General features: G+C 44.4%; 1 long non-coding RNA gene across 1 annotated transcript in view; it reads left to right on the top strand.

Annotated features, from left to right (window-relative positions):
- The window catches only part of LOC139227040 (uncharacterized), a 31,024-nt gene extending 25,597 nt beyond the window's left edge, over positions 1–5,427 (top strand). The window contains exon 2 of the long non-coding RNA XR_011587362.1: positions 4,288–5,427. This is a non-coding gene — a long non-coding RNA (uncharacterized lncRNA). The remainder of the gene's footprint in view (positions 1–4,287) is intronic.
- The last annotated feature ends 17,029 nt before the right edge of the window (positions 5,428–22,456 follow it).

Raw genomic sequence — 22,456 nt, 5'->3', positions numbered from 1 at the left:
CTAATTTATGCATCCCTTTTAATTGAGTACTTAGTTCCAAAACATACCGTTTTATTTTGTCTTTTAATGGGCCTACATCGGCCCCCCCTGTTATGATGTTCTCTGGTAAATGCATCGCCCTTCCTGTCATTAGTTCATAAGGAGTTAATCCGGTTGTCGGTTTGTCGTGGCTCTTAACTTCATCAATATAATGGGTAATACTTCTGTCCACGTTTTTCCTGACATTTGCATGGCCTTTGCCAGGGCATTCTTAAGGGTATGGTTCATGGGCTCTACCATCCCAGAACTCTGCGGGTGGTAGGGGATGTGGAATTTTTGTTTTATGCCCATCAGCTGGCATATTGTTTTTACAATTTTTCCGGTGAAGTGGGTGCCTTGGTCGGAATCTATTTGAAGAGGCACTCCCCATCGGGGAATCACCTGCTCGGTCAATATCCTTGCCACTGTTGAGGCAGTGCAATCACGTGTGGGGAAAGCTTCCACCCACCGGGTAAATTGATCTATAATCACTAGGCAATATCTTTTTCCATGGGATGGGGGCAAAGGACCTGTGAAATCAATTTGTACGTGTTCCCATGGCCCCCGTGGATGGGGCTAGTGTCCCATTTTAATTTTAATGGGCCTGCCTGGATTATATTGTGCGCACTTAACGCATCGATGGCAATATTTGGCGATATCTCTCCCCATCCCTTTCTACCACCAATCTCTCCCAAGATTCCCGGTCATGGCCTCTCATCCTGAATGAGACAGGCCATGATGCAACTCCAATAAGGTATTCTGTATGCATTCAGGCGCCATTACCTTGTCGTTTCATCTCCAAACGTTATCCTTCCCTTGCGCCCTGCTTTGTCCACATACCTATTTCTTCCTCAGAAGTGTCCTGGTGTAGTTTCTCAATACTTATCTGTTCATCTCGGGCCCCAGCGGCACTGACTTAATTTTAATAATTTAAAATCATTGTTGTAGGAGGTAGGCACCTTTAGAATATACCAGAATACTAGGCATTAGGCACCTGCTAGATATATCAAAACTCACATAAGCTTAAAATGGACACACACATAAAATGGCTGCCCAGGCATGATGGAAAATCAGGTAGTCATGCTGTGAACTGTTGAACGTTCAATGACCAAGCAATAACCCTGTGAGGCCCACTGTAGGAATGCCTGGGATGCGGGAAGACAGAGATAAGAAGGAAACCATCTCCTGTGAACAAGGTCATAAACCAATTAATTCCCCAGGAAGAAAGATAAGAGGGAAACCATCTCCTGTAAACAAGGTTATAAACCAATTATTTCTCCCAGATGAAAGAACTAGGGAGAGAACCTATAAAGTCATCGATCAGCCCAAGCTGACAATAACCGAACATATGGTTCCCTGGATACTAGGGGAATTCTATTGGGTTAAAAGAACCTATATGTAATCTATAATCATTGTGATTGGCTTGTGTCCAGCCGTGATGGGCTGTGTAGCTGTAGTAAACTGTTTTGTAACTGTTGTGAAACATTTAAAGGTGCATGTAACCCTTTGTTCTGTGGAGAGAAACCTGGATACGGTCCTGAGTTTTTCCTCCCTGCTGAGCGTAATAAAAGCTGCATCAGCATTGGAACCGACTCTGAGTGTTGAGTGATTCTTCTAAGAAAACACTAAAGCTAACAATGGCGTAGTCGACGGGATTTCCCGGAGTCGCTGGACGCCCTTGGAAAAAACCCGGGTGAGTATAAAAAACAATTTTTAAGTATAAAGGGTGCGGAAGGTGGAAGCTGGTTGATCGACATGAGGAGACGGTCTAATATCTCAAACGCCTAGCCTGAGCCTGAATTAAGAGGACTTTTGTCCCACGTGACGGCCAGGAACCAAGTAGGCGTAGGGAACACATTTAGACCATGGGATCGTGATACCGAGAGACATCTTCCGGACCCAGTAGTGTAATTTGAAATATACCCCGGGGTAGAACCAAGCGGTGTACAGCGGCTAACGGAATCCAAACCTGTGAACAGGGTCGGACCAACGGGCTGAGCGGTGGTAGGTAGTCGTTAAGGATACGTAGAGCACTGCGGGAATTGCTTAAACGCGTTTTTAAGAATTGTATAAGTTTGTGTAACAGCAGAACTTGTGACCTGACAGTAGCCAAGAGACAGTTTACTACAAGTCGCGCTAGAAAGAAAGCGGACCTCTGAGAGTAGATTCCTAATGGTACTAGTCCTACCCAGGAATGGCCATGAAAACAAGTAAACTCGAGTGGGGACCAGAAGGGTCGCTTACCCGCCACCTGGCGGAAAAACAAAAGAAGCTAATTGAAAAAATGATTAAAGCAGGGTGGAATCCTCAGGAATTAGTTATGTGAGGAATTATTTAGATAAAACTACGAATTCCCTGAAAGGTCATGGATCCAAAAATAGAGCCGGCCAAAACAAGAAGAGAGACTGTTGTAAATGTCTGATCGTTGAGTGAGAAGTGTCTGTGTGATTTTTGACTGCAGAATGAATTTTTTTATGTTTTCATGTTCCGAAAGCCTGGTTGGAAGAGGAATGCAAGTGTCTGTTTATTTTAGAAACAGAGTGAAAGTCTTTTTTTAACCCTTTGTAATGTTGTCCTGTATGTGGGAAGTTTTAAGACATTTAAGTTAGAAACGCAGGTGTGGATTTATTCGGATGATAAGTTACGGAGCTAGGAAAATAAACAAATAAAGAATAGGTTTGTTGAGCAAAATATTTATTTGACATGCTCACTTACTTGCCGAAAGAAAACATGCAATGATTGATTGGGTTGAAAGACATAAATTTAGTCTCGGAATGAGATAAAGAATGCTTTGAAAAAAAAAGAGCTTCTAAAAAAAAAGTTTTAAATAAAGATTGAAATTACAAAGTTTGAATTGGGATTTTGAGATATTCAGAGAAGGCACAGGAAATACTGAGGTGGATTTAAAAAAAAAAAGAAAAAGATTAAATTAAATCTGATCAGGTCAAACTCCTGGGCAAGTGGCGAGCTATCTGCGAAGGTGTAAAAGGAACTTTTGGAAAATGTTAAAAAACAGCAAGCTTTAGTAACGACTTTGAAACTGGAGCATTTTGAGATAACGAAAGGCAGCACTCAAACTCTCAAAGCTGGACTCCATTCCAGTTATGGAGAAAAAGAAAAAGATAAAGACGCCACTTTGAAAGTAAACAAATGATTTTAAATTAACAACTTTATGGAGTTACGAACCCTCCGTGTAAAATACAAAACCTAATTTGAAGAAAGGAAAAAAAGATGTAACAGACTAAATGGAAAAAGACATAACTTACTAAATACTAGTTGATGTTTGCTGTGAAAAAGATATTGGTTTAATTAGAAGAAAAAAAAAAATTGGAATAAGTAAAAAACACTCTACATGGATTTGAATTTTCAATTATGAAAAAGTTTCAATGCAGTTTGAAAAGATTTCCAAAATGGACAGTGTTTATCAAAAATGTCCCGAACAGTCTAAACAAGCAGGAGGGTTTTGAAGATAACGAGGAGAAAGAGAGAAATAAAAAAAAACAGAATTGAATTTCAGTAAACAAAATTGCTATTGTATGCGTGGTCTTGTTTTAAAACAATTAAAAAAAAATTCTTTGGCAAGTACTTGAATTAGAAGTTAAGAAAACATTGGAGTTTACTCTAATGAATTATGCTGTTTTTAACAGATTCCTAATTTCGAAGCCAGTTTTGAAGGCACAAAGATTTTTTTTTTTCAGATGATTACGTGAAGTCACGTAATGACATCAGGTCTTCTTACAAACCTGGAAAGGAGTTAACCCTTTCCATTGACAGCCGTTTTATACTGAACATTATTAATTTGGATTTCTTAATCGGAAAAAAAAGACTCACCTAACAGAGGAAACAAAAATAAAAACAGAACTAGCTTATGTAATAATACTTGCCTGATACAATAAAGAAATAGATATTCAATAAAACAAATTGAAGAGTTAAAAGTTAAGATAAACAGGCTGGAAGAGATAACAGGACTAGACGGATAGTGCAGTGCGCAGCCATAGCACCATCACCTCTGGCAATAGAGCCAATGTACCCCACGGTGGGTAGGTGTAGTCCACAAACCCAACCTAACGGTAAAGCAGACAGCGATGTTTGGAGGAATAGCTTTGGCCTTGGTCATAGGAGTTTGGGTAATATTTAAGTGGGTAAAGACACGGGCGCACGCCCTACAGATTCAGCTCGAAATGGTTCGATTATAACCTTGTCCTTCTGATTTTGCAGGGTGACAGGGACACTCGTAGAGCAAAAAACTTAACCCCTGGTGACGACCAGGCCGTCTGTTTAAAATTACAGATAATACTTACCGGAATGGGAATACGAAAGGCGCTACTCGTAATATGGGTAGCCCTGCGACATGCACGTACCCTGGGCAACACCGACGGACAGCAGAGCACGCTGGAAATAAACAACTACCTGAACTATGGAGTCTTGTTTAATTTAACGGACGGAATGTGCATCCCAGCAGCCAAGGACTGGAGCAAGGACAGGACTTATTTTAATGCATGGTTACAAGTGAATCCTAATAAGAATCCTAATAAGAATAAGAGTATGTGTACAGTGCTCCACGGGTATAAGGAGCAGATGCATTAAATGGAGGGATGTCAAAGGGCCTGATGAATGTACTTTCGGCATAATTTGCGCGCCTCCGGGACAATCCCAGCAATCAGTCATCCGCAAGAAGGGAATGGGGCTGTGTGGGTATTACGAGGAGGCGGGGACGGCTGCAATATCATTGTATGTATGTTTCTCACCCCCTCCGACACCGCGCCCCATAAGAATCACTACATTGCCCGAGGAACTGCCTTGTCCCATAACTACGAAGGGACCAGAGAATGGGATTGTAATGTACAGCGAGGGGGAACTGTTGTATGATAATGTTAGACATGAAATTGTGCCTGTTCTGATCAATATTTCAGGCATCCAGATGCTGGAATACTGTACAGAACAGTCAAGGAAGATGTACAATGTATTAAGTAAAGTTGTAATGCAGCAGGCTGCCGATGCAATGGGTGCCAGTAGGTTCCGGGGACAGGGGTTAGCCCCCAGGATGAAGAGGGAAACCATCTCCTGTAAACAAGGTTATAAACCAATTATTTCTCCCAGATGAAAGAACTAGGGAGAGAACCTATAAAGTCATCGATCAGCCCAAGCTGACAATAACCGAACATATGGTTCCCTGGATACTAGGGGAATTCTATTGGGTTAAAAGAACCTATATGTAATCTATAATCATTGTGATTGGCTTATGTCCAGCCGTGATGGGCTGTGTAGCTGTAGTAAACTGTTTTGTAACTGTTGTGAAACATATAAAGGTGCATGTAAACCTTTGTTCTGTGGAGAGAAACCTGGATACGGTCCTGAGTTTTTCCTCCCCGCTGAGTGTAATAAAAGCCGCATCAGCATTGGAACAGACTCTGAGTGTTGAGTGATTCTTCTAAGAAAACACTAACGCTAACAATAGTTAATGATGTTGCTACCGTTTTCAATACAGGGACCTCTGTAGTGAACTCGATAGACATACAAGGATTAAATGAGAGGGTGGAACAGCTTAGAGGGGTGATGAAGGGGTTATTGGAGAGGGTGGAGCAAAACCAGGAAGACCAAGCCAATCTAGGAAAGGAGGGTGCCAAAATTCAGCTGGATGGCATCTCAGTCCTGGAAGCTCACGCCAGAACCATCAATCACCTCATTGATAGAGAACAGGAAGATTTAGCTCAGTTGGCTAACCAAAGGGGGACACTGGATAATTGTACTCTCAAGGGACTGACCAGAGTATACCCAGCAATTCCAGATTGCCAGATGGGTAGGACTACCGGGATAGGGACAGTCCTGATGATCCCTATAGTCACGCCGGACTCAGGGCCGTTCCCCCTATAACAACGAGAGAATATCGGAATAATACGGGAAAATGTCTCCATACGCTACTACCTGACCACCACCTCTGCCGTTCGTCGAAACAACATACTTACCGGGATTTCCCTAGCAGATTGCAAGCAAAAGGGGGAAATCACAGTATGTCCTCACCCGGTGGGCAGAGGGGAGCGAGACGAGTGCGGGTTTAACCGAACCGACGGGTGTGTACTAGAAATAGTGCCCGCACACATGCACTTCGCGAGGGCAGGCTACGGAGGGAGGGGAAGATACTGCGTCTCTACCACAGAGCGTTCATACCGGTATAATGACCTGCAGTGCCCTATACCGCAGCCAAACTTTTGCTTTACACCACTACGACCTGTCGCGATCGGGCAAGCGCATATCACCCAGGTTAGGCGCCGGAAGTCCGAAGTTATCGAGGTAACCGATCAGCTCCATGATCATTTACAGGATTATGACGAGCCAGAGCAGGTCCCTATCCCACATCTAACCGAAGTATTACGAGAGTTGAGGCTCAGAGTGGGTCAATCTGTAAAACTATATCACCAACTGCAAACTAAAATCAAAGTACTGGAAGAAGATACCGAGGTAGACTTATAAAGTCAGAGTTGGTGGAGAAAGGTCTGGGACTGGGGAATAAATGTGAACATCCATCCATGGATTCGAATAATTTCACATATACTGGTCGGGATACAATTGATCTTAGCAATAACATGGGGCGTAATGGCCTGCCAGGCATGCAGACACCACGCACAACGAAGACGGACAAATCACCGTTCCCCGGATACTAAACAAGCCTGTTTTATAAGGGGGCAGGAGGATTTGGCCTTTGTCAATTCGATTTAAGCAACCGGGACTCCTGAAACCACGTGACTGGCCAGCACGTTGAGGCAGGGAGTACCGGGCCGTGCACAAAATCTAATAAAGGCAGAACGGTCGGTTAAAAGGGGACTAGGACTAGTCCCTTTACCGAAAGGGGGAGTTGTTGTAGGAGGTAGGCACCTTTAGAATATACCAGAATACTAGGCATTAGGCACCTGCTAGATATATCAAAACTCACATAAGCTTAAAATGGACACACACATAAAATGGCTGCCCAGGCATGATGGGAAATCAGGTAGTCAAGCTGTGAACTGTTGAACGTTCAATGACCAAGCAATAACCCTGTGAGGCCCACTGTAGGAATGCCTGGGATGCGGGAAGACAGAGATAAGAAGGAAACCATCTCCTGTGAACAAGGTCATAAACCAATTAATTCCCCAGGAAGAAAGATAAGAGGGAAACCATCTCCTGTAAACAAGGTTATAAACCAATTATTTCTCCCAGATGAAAGAACTAGGGAGAGAACCTATAAAGTCATCGATCAGCCCAAGCTGACAATAACCGAACATATGGTTCCCTGGATACTAGGGGAATTCTATTGGGGTAAAAGACCCTATATGTAATCTATAATCATTGTGATTGGCTTGTGTCCAGCCGTGGTGGGCTGTGTAGCTGTAGTAAACTGTTTTGTAACTGTTGTGAAACATACAAAGGTGCATGTAACCCTTTGTTCTGTGGAGAGAAACCTGGATACGGTCCTGAGTTTTTCCTCCCCGCTGAGCGTAATAAAAGCTGCATCAGCATTGGAACCGACTCTGAGTGTTGAGTGATTCTTCTAAGAAAACACTAACGCTAACAATCATTATCAATGGAGAGTGTTTTTTTTCCAATTAAACCAATATCTTTTTCACAGCTGATATCAACTGGTATTTAGTAAGTTATGTCTTTATCCATCGCAAACACCCCTTCTCCCCCATGTTGTCATATAATCGTCTATTACCCCGAATGCATATCTACTGTCCGTATAGATATTAACAATCATATTTTCCGATAATTCCAGTTCCCGGGTGAGGGCTACCAGTTCTGCCACTTGAGCTGACGACCCCCCATTAATTCGCCCTGATTCAACTGTCTCTAGATCCTGGTTAACTACGGCCCATCCGGTACGAGATAGTCCCTCTACGTATTTTCGGGAGCCGTCCCCAAACAAGGTTTGTTCTGCGGTTTGAAGGGGGGCGTCTTTTATTCTATCCTCTTCCATATCCTCACATACCTCTTCGCAAAAGTGGGGTTCCCCTTCACCCATCATACCTTCTGCGGGGTTGTTTCCTACATCCCTAATTATGGTTACCGCTTTGTTGGGTGTTAAGAGGACTGCTTCCCACTTTGCCCGTCTCATATTAGATACGGTTCTCAGTTTTCCTGTGTTTAACATTTCTACCAATGTGTGTTTAGTGTGGAGAATGATGTTTCCAGTCATCACCACAGGCTCGCTTAATTTTTACCGCCCAAGCTGCGCAATCTAGCGTGGCTATACATCTGGAAAACCCAGTCACCACCGGGCTTTCGGTGGTAGAGTAATAGGCTATAGGTCTCCTTTTATCAGGGATAAAGTTCCGGCTGTAATTAAAGAGGCCCAGTACCTTCCTCACCCCCCTTACCTCCTTGACAGCCTTTTTCCTATCCGAGGGCATTTCTTTCAGCCCCTTGAGAGGCAGTACCCTAGGTACAGGACCTGGGATTTCCCTACCTGGGCCTTTTTGGGGAGTTAGTGGTGCTAACTGTTTCTTTTAAGATACCCTTTTCCACTAGCCCTTTTACTATTTCTACAACCGCTGTTCTAGCTTCAGGTCTTATAGGGTATTGTGGCAAGTCCCCCTTTTCTGCCCTCCTCCTGTTCCCGTGGCAGAGACCTTTTCCTGCTTCATCTTTTTCTTTTCTAAACTGCTAAAGCTTACTGTTTTAGCCTTTTTCAAAAGTCCCTTTTACACCTTCACAGATAGCTCACCACTCGCCCAGGAGTTTGACCTAATCCCTGAAGGTATTTCTAAATTTAAAACTCTTTTTTTTTTACTGAGCTAGAAGCTTTCGTGTCAAGGTTTTGCACAAAGGAAAATGGGAATGTTTTAAAAGACATTCTTTATCTCATTCCTGGACTAAATTTATGTCTTTCAACCCAATTGCATGTTTTCTTTCGACAAGTAAATTCTTTTTTTTTTTTACTACCGGGTCCATGTATTTTTATCTTTTACTCAACAAACCTATCCTTTGTGCATTTCCTAGCTCCGTAACTTATCATCCGAATATATCCACACCTTCGTTTCTAACTTAAAATGTATTACCATAAGGTTCACAGTTTCTTAAACTTCCCACATACAGGACAACACTACGAAGGGTTAAAAAAAAAACATTTCACTCTGTTTGGAAAGAGTGGGTGGAGCTAAAACAGGCAGGCAACTCCACACCTTCTTAAAACAGGCTTTCATTCATTCCAGTCAAAATTACTCGAGTACTCTCTTCATTCAAAATAGACACTCACAAAAGTCTCTCTTCATTCAACAAAGCTTATGTCTGGATCCATATGTCACTTAAGATAGTCACTATCAGCTTTTTTTATGGCATTACGTAATTACGCAAGTTACAATTAATGATAGGAATTAATTAATGACCCGGGCAGCCTGCGTTTTACATTCCCTTCCTTACCTTCCATGTTCGCCAGTCTCGGATGTTTCCCTTTGTTTCTGTAATACTCATGGCCACGACTACTCTGTGGAGACCCTTTGTCTTCGCAACAAAGCTAGCGTGTTTCCTTACCACCGGAGTTTTCGGCTCTAGGTTGGATCGATCAGTTCCCTTCCGCACCGACCTTATTTACTAAAGGGACAACTCAAACTGGTTAGTCAGCCTCTTCCCGCTATCTGTTTACTCATATCTTATACACTATCCCGTCGTGCCCGTACACCTCTCTTTTCAGTCTCTAACACCAGATTCCAGATACTGTCTTAAGTGATCACGTCTGATCAGACAGTATCCTATCGTGACGCCATTTTGTTGTGGAAAAATATTTCCGAGACTGTATAATATATAAAGAGAGGTTTATTAAATTGGAGACAAAGCTTTGGGAGAAGTGTTAAAGACTTTGAACCATCTTCCCAAATTGGTATCTGCAGTGAAGTTCTTTTATCTTACAAATTACGTCACTTTACAACATATGCTTTAGCACTACAAAGCTTTGACTATCGAAGGCTATGCTTTTGATATTAACCATACTGCATTGTGACAGGGCAGTATAAACAAGTGCAGGTCTTTTGACACCGGTATAAACAAACATACTCAGCACTTAACTCTCCAGTGTTCATTATCTCACTTTCCTATCTGCATTAACTCAAGGCCAGCATACCTTAAAGTCTAACTGTTTTTTTTTATATCGAGCATAATGCATCAGTATTGTCCCTTACAAAATTCATTTAAAGGGGAAAATAAAACAAATGTTTGGTCTCGTATACTAGTCCAGTATATGTCCAAAAATCCGCTCCAACAAAAGTATGAGGGAACACAGTAAGGTAATGAAGAGGCAATTACAAAGATTATTGGCTAACAATGAGCCTAACCGGAATCAAGACCTTACTAGAGATATCATGTGTAGCCTCTATGGGACATTTGTGATGAATGTGGTACAGAGGGGACTGGACAACATAGAGGGTACTCAAATCCCTTTGTTTACTCATGAAGAACAATTGAGAGCATGGTTCAAAGGAACCACAGATATAGACTATAATATGATGCACCAGATGGCAATGACATTTTTGGCCCTCCGAAATGAGGATATCATACCAGTGATACTCTTGTTAGCAAATAATGGGAGTCAACCTTGGGAAGTGTACCCCATAGATTCTATTGAAATGCGTAAAGACTCTTGAATAGGTTCCATACCTAAACCATATGAAGAATACCCACACCATCTGATAAAGAACGCTGGAACTTGGATAGCACTGGACATAGAGTGCTGGACCCTAAAAGAAACCACTTGAGTTTGTAGGTCCAATGTGGTACGAAAACATATGACTCCAGCCTGCAGGTTCATAATTGCTGGCGAATTACCCAATTTTAGATGAGTGTACGACTCTGGGAAGAGGGACGGTGTAATATAGCCTACAATTTCAAGGCAAGATACTGTGAGACCACTACAGCTGCTTTTATGACTGTTGGAATAACAAGATGGCCCATACCAGCCCATAAGGCCTTGGGATGTTAATATAGCTCCATACTATAAATGACCCGCTACATACCATTACAACCTACGCAAACGGATGTTGATGTACGTGAATGTAAATTTGTGTGCGCAAGAATCAGCTTGGTGCACTGACCAACATTACCAAATAAAGCAAGGTCATGTCCAGTTTGATAAAGAGAAACCTACAAGAATTGAGTGCATGCCTTCGTTCAAAACTGCAGACAAAGCTTCACTTGTAAACTGCGTTACACTCCATAAACCGTGAGGGATCATAGAGTGTCCTCCTCAGATTTGGCTGCTCTCAAAGGTTTGTCACCATCCTCTGCCTGCTCCACGATGACATGCAAGCCGTGATCCTGATCAATGGATCCATCACAGACCCAATCCATGTTTGGACCAGGGTCAAGTAAGGCTGTCATCGCACCAACGCTCTTCTCAATCTTCCTTGCTGCACTGCACTGCTCCATCTCAACCTCAGCAAACTCCCCGCTGGAGTGGAGCTAATCCTCAGAACAAACAGCAATCTGTTCAACCTCGGCCACCTCCAGGCCAGATCGAAGGTCATCCCATCTTCTGTCATCAAACTGCAGTATGCAGACGATGCTTGCGTCTGCGCAAACTCGGAGGTTGAACTCCAAGCCATCATCAACACCTTCACCGAGGCGAACATCCGCAAGACAAACCTGCCAACCTGCCCCCGCACCCCCAGTTATCAAAATCCACAATGAGACCTTGGACAACATGGACCATCTTCCATACCTCTGGAGCCTACTGTCAACATCATCATCATAGGCAGTCCCTCGAAATTGAGGAAGACTTGCTTCCACTCTAAAAGTGAGTTCTTAGGTGACTAAACAGTCCAATATGGGAATTACAGTCTCTGTCACAGGTGGGACAGACAGTCGTTGAAGGAAAGGGTGGATGGGGACATCGACAATGAGGTCCAACACTGCCTTCAGTGTGCCAGTGCAGCCTTCGATTGCCTGAGGAAGAGAGTGTTTGAAGACCAGGACCTCAAATCTGGCACCAAGCTCATGGTCTACGGAGCAGTAGTGATACCCACCCTCCTATATGGCTCAGAGACATGGACTATGTACAGCAGGCACCTCAAAACACTGGAGAAGTATCACCAACGCAGCCTCCGCAAGATCCTGCAAATCTATTGGCAGGATAGACGCACCAACGTCAGTGTTCTCGCTCAGTCCAACATTCCCAGCTTTGAAGCACTGACCATGCTCAATCAGCTCCATTGGACGGGCCATGACTGACTTGAGCCTCCCAAAACAAGTGCTCTACTCGGTGCCTCAACATAGCAAGTGAACCCCAGGTGTGCAGAGGAAACACTTCAAGGACACCCTCAAAGCCATCTTGAAAAAATGTAACATCCCCACCGACACCTGGGAATCCCTGGCTCAAGACCACCCAAAGTGGAGGAAAAGCATCCGGGAAGGTGCTGAACACCTCGAGTCTGGTCGCCGAGAGCAAGCTGAAGCCAAGCGTCGACAGCGGAAGGAGCGTGCGGCAACCCAGGCCCCCCACCCACCCGTTCCTTCAACCACCGTCTGCCCCACCTGTGACAGAGACTGTAGGTCCCGCATTGGATTCCTCGGTCACCTGAGAACTCATTTTTAATGTGGAAGCAAGTCATCCTCGACTCGAAGCAACTGCCTATGATGATGATGATGACTCTGAAGAAATTATACTCTGCATTTAGATTGCTTTTATGTTAAAGGAGAAAAATAAAGTGATTATAATTATAAGGCTAAATTCATTACTACTCAAGTGAACAATATAAGATTGTTTAAACTAAAAGTTTGGCTGACATTTAGCAAGAAAAAGCTTTGTCAGCAAGGAGAGATCTTTTGTTAGCAAGGAATGCTGAATAATGGTTTAATGGTCTTCAGATAAAATGGTAGCTTATATCACAAACAAGACAATGATCAACAGACCAGTTAGGAAACTGAAAAACCCAACTCATTTTAAGGGATGGCTGTGTGTGACTAGAGCCCTACAAAGATGTTAAGCTTTCTTGCACACTTCGTAGAGAGAGACAGGAGTGAAAGAATTGCTGAAGGTTACATTCTCTATCCTGAATGAAAGTGGCTAATATCATTTATTTCTGTCTATGACTAATGCTTAAGACATTGCAAATGTCAAGACCTGGTTGAGTTCAAGATTATTTGCAAGCAAAAATTGATGTCATGTCTAAGAACCTTACAAGGGTTATATTTAACTTCCAAGATTACGGTATGACTTAACAAGTTTAAATTTACAGTGTATATCAATGCACCCGGATAAGTTTAACGCATTCAGGTTATCCCTCTGTGATAAGGGTAAGACATACAGAGGCTGAAACCTCATATCAGGGATGGTGGGGCCGGGGGCGGGGGGTGGGGTGTTGATCCTGATGTATGTGCTGGGGATATGCTCACCTGAGACCCACTGCTAACTCTGCTAAAGATTACAGGATCAAGGGATGGTCCCTCTAACATGAACGCCAAAGGTAGGTGCTCTCACCACTAGGACTTATCTGGAAGAAGCCACAAATTGCAGTGGAGAGATGAATGGTCAGGGCATTTCCCCACCTTCAAGAAAGAATAATCACCACTTTTGTAACTTAAATCATTTAAAAACGAACATTTATTTTATCTTCAGGCGTCCAGACCATGATCTCGGCCTGGCTCCCCAGGTGGGAGCTGCTTTGATGGCCCATCCTTTCCCCCTTCAACACCCCTTCCTAGGACTGTGGAATCCCCAGTGTAAGACCAGGGCCAAGCATATCCAAGTCCTGGCCTAATTTCTGTCCATGTTGGCGCACTCCTACCAGAAGGGCTGCAAATTTCCGGCCCCAAACCTCATCCTTTCAGTAAGTTGGCTGTAGTAACATTGGGCAGTCTGCCTTACTCTGGGATACTCGGCTTCTTTTCTGGGGATGTCTATAGCGAGCAGCCGTCTATGTTGTGTTCTTCTTCTCATCCTAGCTTAACTAACCGTGCACACAAGTCTTTCTTGGCACCGTTGTACTGTTTTACCTTACTCTCTGGGTTCAGAGATTTAAACTACTCATTAATAACTTTGATACACTTTACACAGTTTTCATTCCTGTTTGATTGGATACATATATTTCAACTTTCATCCTTAACACTTCCTCCACTCGAGCCCTGCTTTCAAAGCTCTTTACAGCATCCGTTAACCTTCTACCCTTACTGGATATTTTCTGATTTGGGTGGGTGTAATGTAAACACCTGAGTGTGCTCACAGGTTTACAGAACTGTTGAGTTGTGAGTGGCTTAGCCCATCACGTGATGTTCACAAGGCTCAATAAAACCCCAGCCAGTTGGGTTCGGGGGATCCATGATGAGGCAGGTGGTTGCGAGTCTGGTGGATGAACTGGTAATGTGTAATGTGATTGTTAAACCTTTGCTAATAAACCAACTCGTTCTTAATAGCAATGTGTTGCTATGAATTCTTAAGCAAAGAACCCATGAAGCAAATACATTACAGTAGGCAAAGCATAAATTTAAGCACTTTAAAGTAATCCCACCTAAGTAATGTAACCAACCAACATGATAAATTCTGTTTCATGGATCGTTTCCAAAGTGTCCTTCAACTGGATAGGCAAGTACTAGAAGCAAACATTACATGAATTTAATTAGCTTGAATCAAAAGAACAGCATCTTTTCTGCTATCAGGGCTTCTTCTCAACTCCATTAGTTTTATTTGCTGGGAAACCGTAGTAGATTAATCCACCTACTGGCCTATAGTTTCACTGAGGCCCTAGTTGAAGCTCCAATTACTGTAATTGAAAACCTCCTGTAATACTAGGATATATGAGTCCACTGTCGTCAATATAATCTACATTATAATCACTCAACCATTGGTGGCCGTGCCTTCTGTTGCCTAGGCTCCAAGCTCTGGTCCCTGCCTAAACCTCTGCCACTCTACCTCTCTTTCCTCCTTCAAGACGCTCCTTAAAACATACCTCTTTGACCAAGCTGCACTAATTTTTACTTATGCGGCTCGGTGTCAAATTTTTATCGCATAATACTCCTGTGAAGTGCCTTGGGACATTTCACTATGTTAAAGGCGCTATATAAATACAAGTTGTTGTTGTTGTCTGAGTCTCAGATTTCCCAGAAACTTTTGCTTTTCCCAGAATGCCTGTAGTGTGATTTTGAATGGTCCTACTTTTTCTGCACAACTAATACAGTATATACCTATTTTCAATTAAATAGTAATATATAAGTACAGCAATTTGGCAAATAAATGCAGTGCTGGGGGAGTGCCGCACTGTCGGAGGTGCAGTCTTTCGGATGAGACGTTAAACTGACCTCTCAGGTTGAAGTAAAAGATTCCATGGCACTATTTTGAAGAAGAACAAGGGAGTTATTCCCGGTGGCCAATATTTATCCCTTAACCTACATTACTAAAAAGAAAATAGAGATCTAGTTATTTCTCATTGCTGTTTGTGGGAGCTTGCTGAGCGCAAATTGGCTGCCGCGTTTCTTACATTACAGCAGTGACCACACTCCAAAAGTACCCCATCTGTAAAGCCTTTTGGAACATCCTGAGGTTGTGAAATACGTTATATAAATGCAAGTCTTTCTTTATTTCTTTTTAAAAATTGCTGATAAATGGTGAACAAAATTCAATTTTTGAACAACAAATTCAGTGGGCTGTGTCTTTTTCCAGACCTTCCTGTAATGCCACATCGTGTTGCATTGTCACCATAGGCAGTTCCTTGAAACAAGGATGACTTGCTTCCACGCCAAAAAGGGAGGAGTTCACAGGTGTTTCAATGAAGGGCCTAATATTCCAGATCCCGAACTACATATTGAAGGGTGGAAGGTGCCTGTGTGTGGATTTTTTTAATGTGTGGTGGCCATTGCACACCAGCCACCACATGGGCTTGACGGAGCTAGGTCTTGGTCCAGTGGCAACGATTAACCAAGACGACTGGAGACCAGCTCTGCTGCACGGATCTAGTGCGCACGTGTGCTCCTACTATCCATAGATCGCAGTGTGGGCTGGCCCGTGCTGCCCCTGGGCCCTCGCTTCTTCTGGGCCCTGAACTCTCGCCTCTCCTGGGCCCCGATCACATGCAATGTATTGTATCACTCACACTGCCAGCAGAACAAAGCCCTTCTTCACCTCATCAATCACCAGAACTCAAAAGAGTTTGAGTCTTGCTGTTAACTCCTGCTCTTATAAGGTGCAGAACCTCACACCTGCTAAATTCTTTTGAAGTGTAGGTCTGTGTAATGGCTTTGAATAATTGAATATTACGTAAATCTTGATTTAGGCAGAATTTACAAACTGTAACAGAGAATTATGAAAAAAAACAAGTATAATTCTCATGTCCCTATTTCTAAAAAGCTTTTTAAAAATACATCTCTGAAACAAGCCACTTTGATAAACAGATTAAAGAAGAGCATCTGATCATTGAATTAATGAAACAAGCAATTTGACAGCCAGTTAATTATTTATTTGCTCTCTTCCAGATGATGTGTTATGAACGGTGCTATATAAATGTAAGTCTTTCTTTCTTTTATTACTGTTGGATGCAATTTTAATTTGTCTGCCCATTTTGGAAAAGGTGATAATGGCCACCAGCACTGGCTCAGGAATCAGGGATCCTTGCTTTCCTTTGCAGCAAAGTTGCAGCGGCAGAGCAGGAGCAGCTCCAATGAATTTCCCAGCCATAGACAGGATAATGGAATGGGTAGACAGGTTGTAGATGGAATGTATGGTGGATGAGTATGAGGTAATATATTTTAGGAAAAAAAAGCAAGGAATTGGAATATTTACTTAACGGATAAACACTGAACAGTGTGAATGAACACAGAGACCTAGAAATTGGAACTTTTAGCGCCGACTGTTAAGGCCGGTTTTGAAGAAAAAATAGCGGCCGTTTTGCTTCCACCTGCTTCTGGCGTGGAACACGGTGGCCACCATATTGGGCAGGTTGGGAGCGCTGCCGTTGCCTGCGCACTCCGCAAATATTTTAGTGATCAAGAGCGTGACATATGCTCAGCGATTTTGGATGTCGTCGTTCCTCTTCGCACCCTCTCCAAAGCATGCGTGTAGCCATTGCCAGTGTGTAGAGCCGGGAAAATGCCGTGGAGATCTGTTGTCAATAACGCTGCAGTGTATGTCCAGTCCGGTGGGATGGCTCGTGAAGATTTCTGCAGAAACATATCAGCAAATTGAATGCCTATTCTATACACGTTAGATGCCAGCTCTCAACCCCCCAGGTCAGCGAGTTCTGGCACCAATGTATGCAGAGCAGCATCTGGTTACAAACAGTCTGGGGGCCTTGTACTGCATCTAAAGGCCTGATCCATTACTGTCGCTTGCAGTTGTGTCAGTAGACTGGAATTGAAATGATATTTGTAAATGTTTACTGTTATTGTTCCAAATATCTAATTCTGTTCCATAGAATCATAGAATCATAGACCTCTGAAGTAGCAGATGTGTGCTTGTGATTTTTTCAATGAAAAGAGCCCTAATGACTTTTTACTGTTTCAGAAGGAATTTGTACATCTGCCTTTACTTGTATCGATGTTCAGGGTATCCAGTAAACTTTTCACATCCCTCCATCTATTCAAGGAGGAATCATGGATCACCTATGCCGGCTCTGAAATCTAGTATTGCAAACAAATCTCCCAATTGCAGTACACCATTGCCATTTCAAAATGCTTATCCAGGTACTTTCCGGAGAGATATACTCCTAAAAAGACTTGCAGAGAAAAGCCTCTGTAATAACAAAGCTTATTCACTATATATGTGTATTAAAAGAAAAGGTTGCTTTTATTTATATTCTAGGGAATAGAATCAGAAATATTGGTTGCATTCTTTAAAATGTGACAGATTAGTGTATCTTTACGCTTTCATTTAGCTTGCATACCCTCTCCGTCAGCCGAGAAACATAACCTGAAACAGAGCAGTTCATTTGAGCAATCGCAATCTCCTGAGAAGGCCACACAAATCCTTTAGGCCTTCGGCCACCTGCTGATTTTACTGCCAGAAAGAGCATGTTGTACGTGAGCTTATGCGCTGCGCTCATTTCAATCAGCAACAGCACCCAAGTACCAGTGCTGTCTGTGCTCTGTTTGTAGGTGGCCACTAACCTTGGCCCGGAGTGGCACTGCCCATTTTCGGACTTAAATGAATTTCTAGGCCAGAGACCCAAGGGTTCAAATACTTAATTTCTGGAAAATGCAAGTGCGGAGAGATAAAATCCCAACAGTAGATTGTTGTTTATAAACATCATCATAGGCAGTCCCTCGGAATTGAGGAAGACTTGCTTCCACTCTTAGAATGAGTCCTTAGGTGGCTGAACACTCCAATATGAGAGCCACAGTCCCTGTCACAGGTGGGACAGATAGTCGTTGAGGGTAAGGGTGGGTGGGACAGGTTTGCCGCACGCTCTTCCCGCTGCCGGCTCTTGATTTCTGCATGCGCAGGCGATGAGACTCGAGGTGCTCAGCGCCCTCCTGGATGCACTTCCTCCACTTAGAGCGGTCTTTGGCCAGGGACTCCCAGGTGTCGATGGGGATGCTGCACTTTATGAGGGAGGCTTTAAGGGTGTCCTTATAACATTTCCTCTGCCCACCTATGGCTTGTTTGCCGTGAAGTAGTTCCGATTAGAGCGCTTGCTTTGGGTGTCTCGTGTCTGGCATGCGGACATAGTGGCCCAACCAGCGGAGCTGATCAAGTGTGGTCAGTGCTTCAATGCTGGGGATGTTGGCCTGATTGAGGACGCTAATGTTGATGCGTCTGTCCTCCCAGGGGATTTGTAGGATCTTGCAGAGACATCGTTGGTGATATTTCTCCAATGACTTGAGGTGTCTACTGTACATGGTCCATGTCTCTGAGCCATACAAGAGGGCGGGTATCACTACAGCCCTGTAGACCATGAGCTTTGTGGCAGTTTTGAACACAATAACTGGTGACGAGTATACAAACCCAATGCAAAGATGCAGCAAACTGTGGGCATCCTGGAGAAGTTCTCAGAGGATAAGGACTGGGATGCCTATGTCGAATGGTTAGACTAGTACTTTGTAGCCAATGAGCTGGACGGAGAAGGAAGTGCTGCAAAAAGGAGAGCGATCCTCCTCACAGTCTGCGGGGCACCGACCTACAGCCTCATGAAGAATCTTCTGGCTCCGGTGAAACCCACAGATAAGTTGTATGAGGAGCTGTGTACTCTGGTTCGGGAGCATCTTAACCTGAGGGAGAGCGTGCTGATGGCGAGGTATCGGTTCTACATATGCCAGCGATCTGAAGGTCAGGAAGTGGCGAGCTACGTCGCCGAGCTAAGGCGATTTGTAGGACAATGTGAGTTTGATGGCTACCTGAAGCAGGTGCTCAGAGACATTTTTGTACTGGGCATTGGCCACGAGACCATCCTACGAAAACTTTTGACTGTAGAGACACCGACCCTCAGTAAGGCCATTGCGATAGCACAAGCGTTTATGTCCACCAGTGATAACACCAAACAAATCTCTCAGCACACAAGTGCTAGCAATGTTCATAAATTAACAGGAACTGTGTTTGCGAGCAGAAATGTACAGGGCAGAAACCACGAATCTTCAACTGCCAGTAGGCCTCAGGTGACCCAGATGACTCAGAGTCCGCAACAAAGGATGAATGCAAGGCGTTGTGGAGGCTTCCAATCAGCCCATTCATGCCGCTTCAAAGGGTATGTTTGCAAGAGCTGTGGGCCAATGGGGCACCTCCAACGAGCTGCAAGCTCTGCAAAACCTGCTAACCACCACGTGACAGAGGAAGATCGGTCCATGGTGGATCAAAGCAATTTCGAGCCTCAGAGAGAGGAGGCAGATGCTGAAGTACACGGGGTGCACACATTTTTGACGAAATGTCCATCTATAATGCTAAATGTAAAATTGAATGGCTTACCCATAGCCATGGAACTGGACACTGGCGCTAGCCAATCCATCATGAGTAAAAAGATGTTTGAGAGACTGTGGTGGAACAAGGCATTCAGACCAGCCCTGAGCCCCATCCACATGAAACTGAGAACATACACCAAAGAGCTTATCACTGTCCTGGGCAGTGCCATGGTCAAGGTCAGCTACGAGGGCCTGGTGCATGAACTGCCACTCTGGATTGTCCCAGGCGATGGCCCCACACTGCTTGGAAGGAGCTGGCTGGGCAAAATCCGCTGGAACTGGGATGACATCCGAGTGCTATCACATGTCGATGAGGCCTCATGTACCCAGGTTCTTAACAAATTTCCTTCCTTTTTTGAGCCAGGCATTGGAAACTTTTCCGGGGCGAAGGTGCGGATCCACTTGGTCCCAGAGGCATGATCCATTCACTACAAGGCGCGAGCGGTACCTCACATGATGAGGGAGAGAGTGGAAATCGAGCTAGACAGGCTGCAATGTGAGGGCATCATCTCTCCAGTGGAATTCAGCGAGTGGGCCAGTCCGGTTGTTCCAGTACTCAAAAGTGATGGCACGATCAGGAATTGCGGCGATTATAAAGTAACTATTAATCATTTCTCGCTACAGTACCAATACCCGTTACCTAAGGCAGATGACCTTTTTGCGACGCTAGCTGGAGGCAAGACGTTCACCAAGCTCAACCTGACTTTGGCCTGCATGACGCAGGAGTTGGAGGCGTCTTCAAAGTTCCTCACCTGCATCAATAAGCACAAGGGACTGTTCATCTACAACAGATGCCTGTTTAGAATTCGGTTGGCTGCAGCGATCTTCCAGAGAAACCTGGAGAGCCTACTTAAGTCGGTACCACACACGGTGGTTTTTCAGGACGACATATTGGTCACGGGTCGGGACACGGTTGAGCACCTACAAAGCCTGGAGGAGTTCCTCCAGTGACTAATTCGCGTAGGGCTGAGGCTGAAGAGGTCAAAATGGTTCTTCATGGCAACAGAAGTGGAGTTTTTGGGGAGAAAGATCGCGGCGGACGGCATTCGGCCCACAGACGCCAAGACAGAGGATTTCAGGAACGCGCCCAGGCCACAGAACGTCATGGAGCTGTGGTCGTTTCTGGGACTCCTCAACTATTTTGGTTACTTCCTACCGTGGTAAAGCACCCTCTTAGAGCTCCTACATGTGTTATTGCGTAAAGGTGAGAACTGGGTATGGGGAAAAAAACAAGTAATTGCTTTTGAGAAAGCCAGAAACATTTTATGCTCCAACAAGCTGCTTGTATTGTATTACCTATGTAAAAGACTTATGCTAGCATGTGATGCGTCGTCGTACAGAGTCGGGTGTGTATTATAACAAGCTAACGTTGCAGGGAAGTTGCAACCTGTCGCCTATGCCTCCAGGAGCTTGTCTAAGGCCGAGAGGGCCTACAGCATGATTGAGAAAGAGGCATTAGCGTGTGTGTTCGGGGTAAAGAAAATGCATCAGTCCCTGTTTGGCCTCAAATTTGAGCTGGAAACCAATCACAAGCCCCTCATATCCCTGTTCGCTGAAAATAAGGGGATAAATACTAATGCCTCAGCCTGCATACAAAGGTGGGCACTCGCGCTATCAGCGTATAACTATACCATCCGCCACAGGCCAGGCACCGAGAACTGTGCGGATGCTCTCAGTCGGCTACCATTGCCCACCACGTGGGTGGAAATGGCGCAGCCTGCAAACTTGTTGATGGTGGCGCAGCCCGCAGATTTGTTGATGGTCATGGAAGCATTTGAAAATGATAAATCACCTGTCACAGCCCGCCAGATTAGGACTTGGACCAGCCAAGATCCTCTGCTGTCCCTAGTAAAAAACTGTGTACCGCATGGGAGCTGGGCCAGCATCCCCGTTGAAATGCAAGAGCTAATCAAGTTATTCCAGTGGCGAAAGGACGAGCTGTCCATTCAGGCAGACTGCCTGTTGTGGGGTAACCGCGTAGTGCTACCCAAAAAGGGCAGGGAGACGTTCATCTCGGATCTCCACAGCACACACCCGGGTATAGTAATGGTGAAAGCGATAGCCAGATTCCACGTGTGGTGGCCCGGTATCGACTCTGACTTAGATCCTGTTTACGGCAATGCAGCTTGTGTGCTCAGTTGAGCAACGCGCCCAGAGAGGCACCACTAAGTTTGTGGTCCTGACCCTCCAGACCATGGTCGAGGATCCATGTTGACTATGCAGGCCCGTTTCTCGGTAAAATATTCCTGGTGGTGGTGGATGCTTTTTCAAAATGGATTGAACGTGAAATAATGTCGGGAAGCACCGCCACCGCCACCATTGAAAGCCTGAGGGCCATGTTTGCCACCCACGGTCTGTCTGACATCCTGGTCAGTGACAACGGTCCATGTTTCACCAGTGCCAAATTTAAAGAATTCATGACCCACAATGGGATCAAACATGTCACTTCAGCCCCGTTTAAACCTGCCTCCAATGGGCAGGCAGAGCGGGCAGTACAAACCATCAAACAGAGCCTTAAACGAGTCACAGAAGGCTCACTCCAAACCCGCCTGTCCCGAGTACTGCTCAGCTACCGCACGAGACCCTATTTGCTCAC

The sequence above is a fragment of the Pristiophorus japonicus genome, chromosome 16 (assembly GCF_044704955.1).
Source record: "Pristiophorus japonicus isolate sPriJap1 chromosome 16, sPriJap1.hap1, whole genome shotgun sequence".
NCBI lineage: Eukaryota > Metazoa > Chordata > Chondrichthyes > Pristiophoridae > Pristiophorus > Pristiophorus japonicus.
This window is presented reverse-complemented; position numbering and strand designations above follow the sequence as displayed.